The 15,362-nt window shown below is 51.5% G+C and overlaps 1 protein-coding gene across 2 annotated transcripts in view; it reads left to right on the top strand.

Annotated features, from left to right (window-relative positions):
• The window catches only part of LOC127316941 (uncharacterized), a 65,731-nt gene extending 54,766 nt beyond the window's left edge, over positions 1-10,965 (top strand). For both annotated transcript variants that reach the window (XR_011749113.1, XM_051347422.1), the window contains one exon: positions 10,692-10,965. The gene's annotated coding sequence lies outside the window, so the exon portion shown is untranslated. The remainder of the gene's footprint in view (positions 1-10,691) is intronic.
• The last annotated feature ends 4,397 nt before the right edge of the window (positions 10,966-15,362 follow it).

Genomic DNA, 15,362 nt, shown 5'->3' with positions numbered 1-15,362 from the left:
GGCGTAGCTGCCCGGCTTCGGCAGGACAGCCGGTGTGTCGCGGCGATCGAAGGTGATGGCCTGCTCTGACCAGTTTAGGTACTGGGGGACCGGCGGTATGACCGCGTTGACCTCGAGGGAACGGCTCTGCTGGCTCGTCTTGTCCTCGGGCTCGGAGGTGAAGATGATGTAGGTAGCATCTTCGGCCAGATATCGGGCATGGTGCACTTGGTTAGCCTCGTGGTGCTCGAGGTTGGCGTTCTCCTCGCCGGCTGCGCCACCCGGCCCGCCGGCTGGAGGGGGCGGGGTGGAGGCGGGAGAGGTTCACCGCTTGTCAGCCACTTCATGAAGTGGCAGTCGCGGGTGGTGTGGTTGGAGGGGTTCTTGCCGCTGTGGTACTTGCACGGCGAGTCGAGCATCTGCTCGAAGGTGTACTTCGGCTTCCACTGCCGGTCTTGCTTCTGGCGGCAGCTGCCGCCTGCCGCGTTGTCTGCCACGGCGGCTACGTGGGCGGAGCCGTACCGGCGGTCCGGCTGGTCGCTGTGACGCTTGCCGCGGTAGTTGTCCCGCCGGCTGCCATGAGAGGCGCCGTCTGCCGGCTTGTGCTCGGCCGACTTGTGGTGGTCCCGCCTGGAGGGAGCCGGCGCTGGGTCAGCCATCGCCTTGCCGGCTTCTTCAGCCAGCGCGTACTTGTCGGCGATGGCCATGAGGGCGGCCATGGACTTGGGCTCGCTGCGGCGCAGTTTGTGCCACAGCATGGTGTTGGGCCGGCAGCCGCCCATGAAGAAGCTGATGGCCTGGATCTCGTGCACACCCTCGCAGGAGTTGCGCATCTCGCACCAGCGCGTCAGGTACGCGCGATCCGTCTCGTCCGGGCCCTGCTTGCACATTTCGAGCTGTTGGGGGCGGCCCGGCCGGCGATAGGTGCCGATGAAGTTGCTGATGAAGGCTTCCTCGAAATCAAGCCAGCCGTTGATGCTGCCGGCTGGCAAGTTGTTGAGCCAGGTGCGGGCGGAGCCGACCAGCATCAGGGGGGAGTAGCGCACCGCCCAGCGCTTGTTGCCTCTGGAGATGCCGACTGCGGTGGAGTAGTCCTGCAGCCAGTCCTCCGGCTTGGCGGTGCCGTCATACTTGGGCGTGTCGCGGGGGAGCTGGAAGCCGTCGAGCATGGGCTCGTTGGCGATGCGGGGCCCAAAGCACTTGGGGCAAGCCGGCGCCTCCTCTTCCGCAATGCGGGATTCGACCAGCCGATCGAGGCGGTCTCTGGCGTCGACGGGCTCGATGCGGGGGCCCAGCCGGGAACGTGCCGGCTGTCGGGTGCCGGTTCGCTCTGGGGCCGGCCTGTGCTGGCGCCTTGGCGCTGCCAGCTCGGAGTCATGCTCCTCGTTCCGGTTTGGTGGTGGGCGGCTGCGGCCGCTGTGGCCGCCGTCCAGCCGGCTTGTCCGGCTTGAACCTGCGCGGGTGTCGCGGGAGTCTCTGTGCCGGCTTGGTGCGGGCGAGGCGGACTCGGCCGTGTCTCTGTGGGGGTCCTTGCTGGTGCCTGCAGCAGCGCGGACGGGAGGGGCTTTCGAAGCACCATACCTGGGGTCCTTGGTCTGCTCAGCTGCAGCCCGGCACAGGTCAGCTACGCGCTGCGTCTGGCGGCGCAGCTCATCTCCTTCGAGGAGGGCTAGCTCCTTCGAAGCCGCTTCGGCTGCGAGGATGTTCTTGTCGGGGGTGTTGTAGACGGGCAGCTCCGCGGACGGAGCCGGTACTTCCACGCCGTCGCGGTCGATCTCAGCGCCTAAGAGGCCTCCGCGCTTGCGGATCATGCCGGCTCGGCTGGGGTTGTTGCCGCCTGGCGTGAAGCCGTGGGCGTGCTCGAACTCACGCTGGGTGATGACCAGCTGGCGCTTGGCTGCAGCCAGCTCTTCGGCCTGCTGGAGGAGGAGCTGGCGATGTGCTTCCAGGTCCGCCTCGACGGTGGCGGCGTCGCCGCCTGCGGTGAGCGGGGAGCTCAACTTCGTCCGGACTTCGTCCAGCCGGGATGGAGGTGGAGGCGCCTTTGGGCCCGAGCCGGAGGCGTTGGGGTCGACGTTGCGCTCCAGGTTGGGGCCGCGGGTGCGCGGGTTCTTGGTGGGGAGCTCCTCGCCAGCCATCATGACTTGCACGACGGCGGGGCTGGCAGGAGCGCTGCTGCCGGCTCGCGGAGGAGGGCTTGCGCAGCGCAGCACCTGCCGCGGGTAGCGCGGCGGTGCGACGGTGGCGACGTAGACGTCGTGGCCGCCGAAGGAGATGACGCTGCCGCCGGCTGGGAAGGGCCGGTCAGCGAAGCAGCCAGCGTTGTCGCTGACGCAGTCGAGGGAGCCGAATCTCCAGATCAAGCCTGAAGCGACTCGCTCGCCGGTGGTGATGGTGAGGCCCGTCCGGATGAAGACACCGGCCGAGGATGCTGAAGGCCCCACGGTGGGCGCCAAATGTCGTGGTATCGTCACGGCATATGCCATAGGGTAGCTAATCGAAGGTGGTTCCTAAGAGATCTCACGGCGGTATCCGGATGCGGGTATGGGGACGAGCGACACGGCGATGTACCCAGGTTCGAGGCCCTCCAATGGAGGTAACACCTCTACTCCTGCTAGAGTGTATATGATGATCACACAATACAAGGTTGCTCCTTGAGCTGTGTCCGGCTGCTCCTGGGAGGCTAAGGAAGACTAGAGTCTCTCTCACAGGGCAGCGCTAGGGGTGGAAGTGAAGTGAGAATGATCGATCCCCTGCACGAGAGGGGGTAGTGCGGCTTATATAGGCACCGGCACTTTACATATAAGACCCTATAGTTTACTGGCCGGCTTGGCCGGCTCCGGCTTCCGCTCCTTCCCGAGGCAGTGACGTCAGGAGCCGTTGAGGCCTCATGGCATGTCCCATCCGGCTGCCAAGGTCAGCGGTATGGAGAGGAGGTGTCCCTGTCGCCATCAGCCACTGTAGCCAGTACGGATCGACGTAGACCATGATGGCCTGTCCGGCGCGTGGCACTATTGCTCCACAGTGCCCCGCGCTTTACGGAAGATGAAGTCAGCGTGGACTTTGGGAACCCGGATCACCAACCCGGTTCCTTCTAGTGCAAGACTCGCCAGCCTCGAGTCGGTCTGAGGTACAAACCCCCAGTCAGATATGGCTTGTAGAAGCCGGCCCAGCCACAGCATTGGCGGCCGTAGCCAGGCCGACTAGGACCTAGAGCCAGCCGGCTTCCGGACCAGCCGGCCACGGCGCCAGCCGGCTGCTCCTCAGACGGCCTTTGCCGCGAGCCGGCCAGTGGCCAGCCGGCTGCTCCGCGTCCATTGCCCTACCCGGGGTCTTCCCCCCGACAATAATTCATGGGAGCCGCTCTTGGGAGTCCGGTTGGCGAGATAGTTGGTGTACCCATTACCATTCGTTGACAACAACAAACACCTCTCAAAATAATTTTACTCCTGATTTCAAAAAAATGAAAAGCTCTAGCGCATGTTAATCCCTGCTTCCCTCTGCGAAGGGTCAATCTTTTACTTTTATGTTGTGTCTCCATCATTTCTTTGAGCACTATCTTGAGAGCACAACTGTCATTCTTAGTATAATATGCTTGTCCCAAAATATGATTGATTGTGGTATAACTTTGATGCTTTTATCTTTGACAATCACTACTTCTAGTCTTTCTATGAACTCCAGAGGTGCCCGGGCATTTATGTTTTGCCAATCAAATACAGGCAAGCGAGATACCACTCTATCATACTCTCTTATGAACATTGCAATCCTGCTTATATACATGATTCATGATGCTTATTATTAATTGTTGGTACCTCTTCATGATTGACATAGCTGTTAGATGATCTTATTTGCATGTATCTCATTATGAACTGCTTAAGTATCAGCCATAGCATGAGAATATATACATCATATGAGCAAATGTGTTCGTGAAAGTTCTTTTAACGCTCAGTTGTTAACTCAATTGCTTGAGGACAAGCAATAAGCTAAGCTTGGGGGGAGTTGATACGTCCAAAACGTATCTACTTTCCCGAACACTTTTGCTATTGTTTTGCCTCTAATTTGTGTATTTTGGATGCAACTAACACGGACTAACGCTGTTTTCAGCAGAATCGCTCAGTGTCTCGTTTTTGTGCAGAAATCCAACTTTCAGGAAAATCCTCGGAATTTATGCAGAAGGCCCTATTTTCCCAGAATACTGACGGAGCCAGAAGGACAAATCAGGTGGAGGCCCGAGGGCCCCACACCATAGGGCGGCGCGGCCCAAGGGGGGCCCGCGCGGCCATGTGGTGTGGCCCCCTCGGCTGGCCTCCGACGCCCTCCTTCGGACTATATATTGCCTTCGACCTAAAAACGCACGAGGAGAAGTCGAAGTCGCTAGAAAGCCTCCAGAACGCCGCCACATCGCGAAACTCCGTCGCGGGAGCCAGAAGTCTCCGTTCTGGCACTCCGCCGGGACGGGGAATTGGAGGAGATCATCGCCATCATCACCGCCAACGCCTCTCCATCAACCAGCCATGCTTCCCCCATCCATGTGTGAGTAATTCCCCCGCTGTAGGCCGAAGGGGATGGTAGGGATTGGATGAGATTGGTCATGTAATAGCATAAGATTGTTAGGGCATAGTGCCTAGTGTCCGTAATTGGTACTTTGATGATATTGTTGCAACTTGTTATGCTTAATGCTTGTCACTAGGGCCCGAGTGCCATGATCTCAGATCTGAACATGTTATTGTTTCATCATGATATTCATTGTTTATTGATCTTACCTGCAAGTTGTATACACATGTCGCTGTCCGGAACCGATGGCCCCGAAGTGACAGAAATCGGGACAACCGGAGGGAATGGTAGTGATGTGAGGATCACATGTGTTCACGGAGTGTTAATGCTTTGCTCCGGTACTCTATTAAAAGGAGTACCTTAATATCCAGTAGTTTCCCTTGAGGCCCGGCTGCCACCGGCTGGTAGGACAAAAGATGTTGTGCAAGTTTCTCATTGCGAGCACGTACGACTATAATTGGAACACATGCCTATTGATTGCTTTGTACCTGGACACCGTTTTATTATTATCTGCAAATGCCCTGCTATGATTGTTACATGAGTTTCTCTCATCCATGCAACGCCCGTCATCCGTCCCCGTGCCTACAGTATTTTAATCCTGCTGTTTACTAAAATTACTACTGCTGTCTTTGTTACTCGCTTTGTTATTTCACTACAAGCTCTTTGCTATAAAACTGTTACTACTGATAAACTCTTGCGAGCAAGTCTGTTTCCAGGTGCAGCTGAATTGACAACTCCGTTGTTAAGGCTTCCAAGTGTTCTTTGTCTCCCCTTGTGTCGAATCAATAAATTGGGTTATACTACCCTCGAAGACTGCTGCGATCCCCTATACTTGTGGATTATCATTCCCCTTGTGAAGACTTTGCAAAGTTCTCATGTTGACATGGGCTAGGCGGCGATGCCACAACCAACCCACGTCCGCCTTTCCGAATAGGCACATCGCACTTGACGTGGTGGTCCCCGAAAAGTCCACCACATACAAGTTGTGTTCGCGATACCCAACGAATGCGACTTTTAGAGTCTTGCTCCACAAGAGGACCACAATATCTTTATCAATAAAGACGGCGAAACCCATCTTGCCAAGGGCGGAAACGGAAAGCAAATTGTAACCAAGGGTTTTGACAAGCATGACATCCACAAGAGTAATGTTGTGTGCAACCACAACCTTGCCAAAACCCAATACCTCGGATGTAGAATTATCGCCAAAGGAGACGGTGATATTATTTATGTTGGGCCTCAACTCCTTGACGAGGTTCTTGCCGCCGGTCATATGACTTGTACATCCACTATCAAGTACCCATTTTGAACCTCCGGCGGCATAGTCCTACATGAGATCAATTCTTGGATTTAGGTACCCATTTTTCAATGGGTCCTCTTTTGTTAGCAACAAGGGTCTTTGGAACCCAAATAGACCAAGCAACATAACCATCATATGGACCAACATATTTAGCATAGACATCACCATAATAATCTTTAAAGAGAACATAGTGAGGGTTATCTATTCCCGCACCATCATCATTAATGGTATTGCCCTTTCGGGTTTCACCATTAGCTTTTTCATGTGCGGGCTTGGTCTTTTTCTTGTTTGCCTTTTTAGCCTTGGTATTAAAACCAAGTCCCTCCTTCCCATTGTTTGACCTTTGCTTACTCAAAAGATCATCCAAGGAAAGTTTACTTTGGGGAGAGGAGGTCCTAGCAAGTTCATCTTTCAACCTAGCATTTTCCTCAATTATATTTGCATGATCACATGAAGGAGTAGAGGTACTAGGTATGTCATATGAAGCAAGCCTAATTTGAAGTTGCTCATAAGACTCGGAGAGGAGAGAGTATTCACTCTTCAAGGCTTTGTGAGCCTTGTCTAGTTCATCTAGATCCTTCACAAGTTTCTCATGATCAACACCAAATTTGGCCTTTTCCTTTATAAGCACTTTAGTCTTAGCTCTAGCAAGGTCTCTAGCTTTAGTGAGCTTGTTAAGTTTTTCTTGAGGTTCTTCAAGACTTTCTAGCTTCTCTTCAAGAGATGCTATAGTTTCTTGACATTCCTCAAGAGCATTTTTAAGAGCGTGTATTTCTAGAGAGTCCTCTCTCTCTATTTGGCACTTTTTCTCAAGAGTATCATTTAGTTGAGCCATACGAACCATAAGACTTGAAACATGCTTCTTAGTGTTACCTTGTAGGTTACTAATGAAATCATCAAACTCTAGCATTTCTTGTTTCACTTTTAGACTAGCGGGATCAACCCCTAGATCATTAGCAATGTTAGGCATAGAGGGGTTAGGAGATGATACCTCGGAAGATTTAGCCATGAGGCAACTTTCTTCCTCCACATGAATGACCTCATTGGGAGATTCACTTGTTGATGAAGAGCTAGTAGCGAGGGAGGCAAGGGCAACCAATCCATTTGAGGTTGCATCTTCTTCATCATCAACATCTTCATCTCCGGAGGTATACTCTTCTTGAGTTGATAGCACAATAGATGTGTCCAAGGTGGACCTTGCCATGAAGCAATGTGCATTCTTGCGTTGAGGGTTCTCATTGGGTGAATCAAAGAGAGATGAAGAGGGAATGTTGGTGGTGACAATGGCGGCCACTTCTCTTGAGCTTTCCTCTTCATCATCATCACTAGCACTTGCAATCTCATCGGAAGAGTATTCTTCATTAGCCACTAGCACAATCCTTGAGGGCCTCTTGCCCTTCTTGTTCTTGTTGTAGAATTTCTTGTTGAGGGGCTTTGAATATTTGCCCTTTGAGTCTTTGCTCTTGTCCTTGGGGATGAGCCTTCCACCATGAGTCTCCCTATTCTCATAGGGACATTCGGCAATGAAATGGCGCTTGTCATTGCAATTGTAGCAAGATCTTGTTCTTGGGCCCGAGCTTGAGGGACCCCTTGAGTTGTTTCTCTTGATGTTGTCCTCCTTGGCCTTGGAAGGATCAATCCAAAAGGTGTTTGCATGGAATGCCATGTGGTCATGGTAGTGGTGTTCCAAGTCTTAGGATAGGTCATGCTCCAAGATGCCCTATAAGATTCTTGAGGAATCACTTCTTGCACGGGGTTGACCACCAAGGCAAGGTTGGACCCTTTTGTCATCCCAATGGCACGATTGCGGGAATCATGAGAGTTTTGCTCAAGGACCTTGAGAGCTTGCATCTCGTGCACGGCTTGTTGAGAGGTGAGAGAGGCATAGCATTCTCTTCCGACAAGAGTCTTGACATCAATAGGCTCGAACGGCATCATGCACTCAATGTACTTCTCCTTGATCCAAGAGTCATTAATGTGAGAAGCACCAACGATCCGGAAGGCGTCGGCAACGGTGAGAAGTCTTCCATACATGTCTTCATGATCTTCATCCGGAAGCCTCATGAATCCTTCGGCTTTATTCCGAAGAGCATTATACTTGTTCCTTCTTGTGCTCTCGCTTCCAATGCAACTCGCGGCCAAAGCATCCCAAGCATCCTTGGCGGTGGTGAAATGCCGAACACGAGTCAACTCCTTTGTCCCCACGGCGGTTTGAATCATGTGCAAGGCGGTGTTGTTGAGTTGACTATCAACCGCTTCTCTTCTAGTCAACTTCTTGGGGTTGTAAGGATTGAAGCCTTCCTCGATGATTCTCCAAAGTTCATTGGAGGCACTGCGAACATGAGAGCTAAACTCAAATTGCCAAGTATCGTAATCATTAACGGAAAACTTAGGTGGGTCGCCCCGGATGTTTATATGAGGATGGGGAACCGGTATATCGGGTGATTGGAAAGGTGGAGGTACTCGATTGTAGCTCTCACTTCCACTAGTTCCCTTGGGAGATGCAATGGGGGGTTTGTCAGTGTTTGAGTTATCACCATCCATGGGTGTGGTAGCGGAGGGTAATACCGAAGTATCACCCTCTACAACCGCATCCGTGATATTAACCTCTATGGTGGGAGCCACGGGACGGGGAGGCGTCAAAAGCTCGGAAATCATTTTTCTCATGCTTTCCGTTTGAGCATCCATGTATGACTTCAACGAGTTGATATCATCCATGGTGACCGGCCTAGTCTCCCCTTCCGATGGTCCATCGTCCGGCATACTCTTAGGCGGTTAAGCCCGAAATAAGAGCCGAGGCTCTGATACCAATTGAAAGGATCGTATGCCGCACCTAGAGGGGGGGGTGAATAGGTGCTAACCAATTTTTAGTTCTTTTTCAATTTAGGCTTGACACAAAAGGTAAATTCTCTAGATATGCAACTAAGTGAATTTACCTATATGACAAGGAAAACAACTAAGCAAGATATATGTAAGCAATATAGAGATAGAATAGGATAGAGGTAACCGAGAGTGGAGCACGCGATGACACGGAGATGATTCCCGTAGTTCCCTTCCTTTGCAAGAAGGTACGTCTACGTTTGGAGGAGTGTGGTTGCTACGAAAGCCAAACCAACAGCCACGAAGGCTTCACTCAGATCTCCGGTGAGCAACGCCACGAAGGCCTAGCCCACTTCCACTAAGGGATTTCCTCGAGGCGGAAACCGGGCCTTTACAAGGTTCTTAGGGCACACATCCACAACCAAATTGGAGGCTCCCAAATCTGTTACAACACAACAATCAACAACAATACATCAACACAAATCAACTAGGGAACCAAATAGGAACACTAGCATGAGATCCCTCAAACAAGAGAGGGGGAAATGAAGAACGCTTCGGTGAGGATGTAGATCGGTGTCTTCTCCTTCGAATCTCCAAAGATCAAGAGCTTTGGTTGGGGGAGGAAGGAGATCTTGCAAATCTTGAGTTTCTTGAGGTGGCTCTAATGGAGGTGGCTTGGCAGATTTCTTGTGTAATGATTGAGCAAGCAACCAAGGTAGAAGAAGGGGGTATTTATACCCCCCTCAAGATTGAGCCGTTGCAGCTTCCGGGGGGCCGGATATTCCGGCCTAAGTAGGGGCCGGATAATCCGCCCCCCCGGATAATCCGGCCTTCAGGACAAAACCGTGACTTTATCTGGCCAAATATCCGGCCCTATGCCAGACTTGTTTTTCGTCCAGTCCTTAGCCAAATTTGAGGGGGCCGGATATTTCCAAAATATCCGGCCCGGATATTCCGGCCCTGGTACAATACCGGGACAATATCCGGGCAAATGTCCGGCCCCTATACTGCGCTGCTTTTCCCTCGAAGACTTAGCCAAAATCTGGGGGCCGGATATTTCAACAATATCCGGCCCGGATTATCCGGCCTGGCCATCTTTTTGCTGTTAACTTTTGACAGACCGACCAAATCCAACACACATAAATATGAATCTATGTAATCCCTGTACCACTTAAACAAACATTAGTGTATCACATATATTGACATCAAACACACAAAACATAATGTGAGAGATGTTCTTTCAACGAGGAGGAACCCTTATGGTTTTTCTATTAAGAAAGAGCCCATGCGTGTGAGATACCACAATTCTGCTCCAGACTGTAGTCGAACCCTGATCAGCAGTCCAGTTCTCCTTATCTAATGCATAAATTATATGTAAACCTACCACTTAGGTCGTATATATGTTGTTGGGTTGTTCTTGTGTAATTTTATGTTTTACTTTTATGTTTTTTTCTAGAGTCAGAAAAGGTCTGAAAGAATTCGTTTACATGGTTTATATGCAATAGAAGGTGTTAAAATCTTCAGTGGTTTTGAAGTACAAAAGAAGTGGTAAGGGAGATGCATTTTTTAAAAATGGAAATGTTCCAAATGTTTCCTCTCATACAAGCTTAGGCTGATTTATTAGTGGATATATGCTCTCAGTTTAGTTCCCACCTTATCTTATAGACAGTACTAGATGGCTAAAACTCTACCACTGACCATGCATAGAACTGGCTGCCAATCTGCTCTCATTAGATTAACTACAAGTTGCTTAGATGCAATCATTTTTTTCTCCTGCATTTGGTATGTATTTCCCTTTGAGTAATCTACATGTCACACATAACTGAGATGGTTGTGCCGAATACAAAATGTTAAAACTGATTGGTAGCAGCACATGGGCTCCATTAACTTTCTAAAACAATTAGATTCCTTGTGCTGCCAATAATAACTTGAGGCTAATGGGCTCTCATGTTTCTTACACATTCAATTAGTAAACGTCCTAGACATTTCCTGTTCATTAAGATAAGTACTTTTATGCTAACAATATTTCTTTCATTTGCAGGTTTTGGTCAGACCGAGGTATGTAAGCATGAAAGAGGACTGGTGTTGATGCTGGATATAAACGAGTCACAAGTGTTCACTGCAAATCACCAGATGTAAACCTATAATCTCTTAGCTACATCTTTTCTGGAACATTGTTGAACTATTTTCAAGTTTTACTAGACTACTGTAAGCAGTTTTAAATTCGACTTTGTTCATTTAAGGAAGCAGGTTGGTTTCATAAAAAATTAAGAGTGGGGCTTGTCTACTTTGATAATATGATCGTTCACTTTAAAGTCGTGGAATTTTTCACCATCTTTTTCGTGGAAACTTGGTACTCCGTACATTATGTTATGCATCTACTATGCAGATACTTGTGTCATAAATTGCTTTTATCCGTCTTGCAAAAGTTTCATAGAAAACATATTCTAATGTTTAAATTATGCCCCACTCCATAGTTGCTCTGATTGTAGCTTGCAACACATTCATAACCTGTGAAATCAATGGAAAGAACAGGATTGTACCTACATTGTTGATGTTGTAGCCAAGAATTCTCTGTATTTATTAAGTGTAGTGCTTTCTTTGGAAGCAATAGCTGAAATCCCTCTAACCAGATTGTGTGGCCTGTAAGTGCACAACACAAGTTAATGTTTACACATCTGTGTGTTGGTTTGAGATGCCACTACTGAAGACGGTGGTGCTATAGTGAGCTAGGAGGCAGACTCATTCTTCTGTGGATCAGGGTGCATGTTACTTCTAATTGGTTTTTGAATTATTTTTGAAGCAATGTTAGCGGTGTTCACTTTAGTATTTGGTTAATGGTTGCGTCAAGTAAACTGATATGTCAGGAAACAAATCAAATGTATTGATATACTTGAAAATACATGCCGCACGCCCGCTTGAGAAGGAGGCACGACCATGGTGGAAAGGGATGAACCTATGTGGAAATCGTCTGTCGGAGCTCCGCCATATCCGGTCGCCGCTCCTTCTCCAAAATCTTGCTCCGCTGCACCATGGTACCGCGGGAGACTGGTGGCGCGGTGGACCACCCAGGAAAGCGGCAGACTGATGCAAGATGCACGATGTGTTGTGTTCTTTTGCTCCTCTTTATCAATTGATAATTCCTCCAATACAATGAAACAGACAACTATTCACTTTAGTACTTACTTATTATCGATGTTTACAAATGTATATAAAATAAACATTGGCACGAGCTTCATGAGATTGTATCGATGTTTACAAATGTATACAAAATAAATATTGTCACGTAATCCACGGGATCGTGCGCCAAGACGCACATTTAAATCTAGTAGGAACTATGGACTAGCGCCGATGCCGTATATCTCGTCTTTGAGTTGCGACTAAAGGCAGTAGATCGTCGTCGTTCTACCGATGCCATCGTACGGTACAAGTAGTAATACAGCGTCGGAGTGGCCGAGCGACGGCGGACGCCATTAATATAGGCCGGACTGGAGTGGAGTGGCATGTGCGGTGGCGGCCGGCATGCAGCGGGCGCAGAAGCACACGAGGCTCCTGGACCCTCTCCTACCCGTCCGCCCCCGGCCGATCTCTTGCCTCTTGGCTAGTGGGGATATGTATTGTACATGTACGTACGTGCTCGTGGTCCTCTGCATCGCGAAATGTAGGGTTCACCTCTTGATAGATTTGCTCAACGGTGGATCCAGACCTATTCACCGTGCCCCGGCAGAAAAGCTCGTGCCCTGTCCCGTCAGTAGCCCTGCCCGTAACGGAAATCGTCAAACTCGTACTCCAGTAACTTATCAGCTCCACGGCCGCGCCTTTCTTTTTCATTCGAACGAAGCGAGAGAGAAGGCGGCCAAGGTAGGGCAGGGACGCGACAGCGCAGGGGCAGGCGCCGCGCCATGGTGCCAGGACGCGTGCTGGCGTTGAGCAGCGCGGCCCGCCGGTCCCGCGATTTCTGTGCAACGGTGTGGTACGTACAGCGGCCTCACTTTGGCCGTACGCCATGCATGCTCAACCTGTGCCCCTCCCGTCCCGCTGTTCACGGATCAAGCAGCTTTCATCGTCGGACTGGGACTGTACGCGTAGACCGCAACTGTACATGTAATGCCTATTGAGAGCATTTCCACTCGGTTGGCCTCTCCACGCCGAAATCCGGCGTTATTTCCGTTCGGATTGGAGAAAAAATAGGCCTGAAGAGAGGCCCATTTTCCCAGCCGCGAGCCCAGGATGAATGCAAGTTCAAACATAAGCTTAAGGTAATTCGGCGAATTCAGACAAATTTGGGCGAAGCTCGTTCAAACATAAGCGAAATTTAATGATATTTAACATATAGAGGCGAGTTCGTACATAAATAGGCTGAATTCGTACATATATTTGAATTCGGCGATTGGCAAACTAAAACTTATACGCCTCCTACATGTCAAAATGGCGGTAGAAGGACGTGTAGTAGCCGCCGTCATCGTCGTCGCTCGAGCCGGCGTCTTCCTGGGGCGGCGGCGCCTCGTACCAGCGGCTCGTACCCTGGCCAGCGTCGCCGGCGCGTGGCGGCGACGGTCGGTAGATGTCATCGTCGCTACTCTCCTCGATCTTGATCACCTCCGTGGGCGCGGCGTTCCTACCGACGAATGCTGACCGGCGGCAGGCTTTTACAGCGCGCGGAAGACGATGCGATGAGGACGACGATCGGTGTCTCTCGCCGACAATTTGGGGCCACCATACGTGCGGGATGTTTCCTCGACGTTTCGCGCGCTTTCGTTTCGTCCGGAGTCCCCGAGCGCTCCCCGGGGGGCCGGGGATGCGTGGGCTCGCCGGATGAATTTATGCCCAAATCCGGACGAAATCGAGAAACCGGGGGCACGACTGGACCGAATAACGCCGTCCGGATTGGAAAAACGTTGCTCGAGGGTCTAATCGGGGAGACCAGTGGGATACTCTGACAACAAACTTTTACGGAGTAGCCGTAGGAGTAAAACTCTATTTGCTACTCCAGGATACAAAAAGATGCTCCAGGCAGTTCTGCATGTATGCCCGCGGCGAGGAACTGTGCACGAGTAATTTCGATCCCTCGCGCTTTCATTCTCTGAACCATCCATTCATGATTCATGATCGCCCATGTCGAGTAGTAAATTCGGGCAAAGGGTAAAAGAGCAATTACTCTGTACTATAGTCAGGAGAATGTAGGAAGCACTTTTTTTTATTGCTAGAGGATTGTAAGAAGCATACATTCTCGACGAGTAGGTGCGCGTACGATGTGACGTCCCAAGGTTCGAGCTGTTGTTTCGTGGCCTGAGCAGAAGTTTTTGGCCCAACAGAAACATAAGGGCATCTCGAGCGGCGCGACGCAAATGGACGCTGAGCGATCGTTTGTGTCTGCCGTGATCGAAAATGAATCGTGCACCACCTTCAGCGGCGCGACATAAAGTGATCGGGCCGTTCGCGGAGACGCAAACCTGGCCCAACGCTCGGCGGTCGCGGAAAATGTCTGCTCGGTCCTCGCACGGGCCCGCCTGGCAGCGGCACAACTGCTTCGTCTTCCGCGGCATTACTTCCGGGCGGCGTGCTGCATCCTTTGCAGGGCCGCGTTAATGGCGTGTCTCGGCTTTCGCGAGCGTGCACAGCGTCGATGCGTCTTCTCCGCCAGTACTGGCACCGAGGCGTCGCTTCGGCAGTCTACGGCCGCGTTAATAGCGAAGCCTCGCGTGTCGCGCGTAGTAATGGCGATGCCCCGCGTGGCGCGGCCGTCGCCCTGTCTCCGACCTATATAAACAGGGGCGCGAGCATCTCATCTCCTCCCCACTAAACCCTACCCGCCGCTTCCGCTCAGCCCTAGCAGATCCACCATGAGCAGCGCCGGACGCGGCTAGGCTGCCGCGCCTCCACCTCCACCTTCACCTTCCACTCCACCTCCTCCGGCCTCGAGCTCCGACGACGAGTTCGACTCCGAAGACAGCAACGACCTCCTCCACCCGGTTAGGGACGCCGTGGCCCTGACTGAAGCGGAGAAGGAAGCACAGGAGGAGCTGGCGGGCCACGCGGTGTTGGACGCCGAGCTGGAACAGCGCAGGCTAGCGGCCGCCGCTGCAGCAGAGGACTCCGACTCGGAGATATTTTTGTCCTCCGATGACCCTGATGCGCCGACGCCGGAGGAGAAGGCGGCGGAGCAGAGGGCCCTCGTCGAGTCTTTCGAGACGCTCAAGGACGACGCCGCCAACGCGAGGCTGGAGCAAGCACTGAGCCAGGACGCGGCGGCGCACCGAGCCATTGCGGCCACGCGGGAGGCGGCGGGGAAGCAGACGACGGAGCGACGCAACGATGGTGCCGGTCCGTCAGGAAGCAAGTAGTCTAGGCCTATAGATCTACTTTGTATAGTTTTTATGCATTTTTATGTACTACTTTGAATGTTTTTAACTATGTTGCAATTCAAAAAATGGGTCGCCCAGGTGGGAGCACACCCAGACGCAAACGGACGCGCGGACAAAATATGTCCGCGGGGCGACGCAAACGGACGCTCGCGACTATTTTTGGGCGTCCGAAATGCGTCGCGCCGCTGGAGATGCCCTAATGCTCAGTTTGTTTGGCTACATACGAGCTCAGTTTTAGCTTCAACACTTATTCACATCATACCTTACCTCTCACTTCCTCACCTATCACAAAGCATCATGCCGTCGTTCACAAGCTTCGCTACGTCGGCGATCACGAAGGCAGACAC

This window comes from Lolium perenne, chromosome 7 (assembly GCF_019359855.2).
Source record: "Lolium perenne isolate Kyuss_39 chromosome 7, Kyuss_2.0, whole genome shotgun sequence".
Classification (NCBI taxonomy): Eukaryota; Viridiplantae; Streptophyta; class Magnoliopsida; order Poales; family Poaceae; genus Lolium; species Lolium perenne.
Note: the sequence above shows the minus strand (reverse complement) of the source record. Positions and strands in the feature narration are given on the sequence as shown.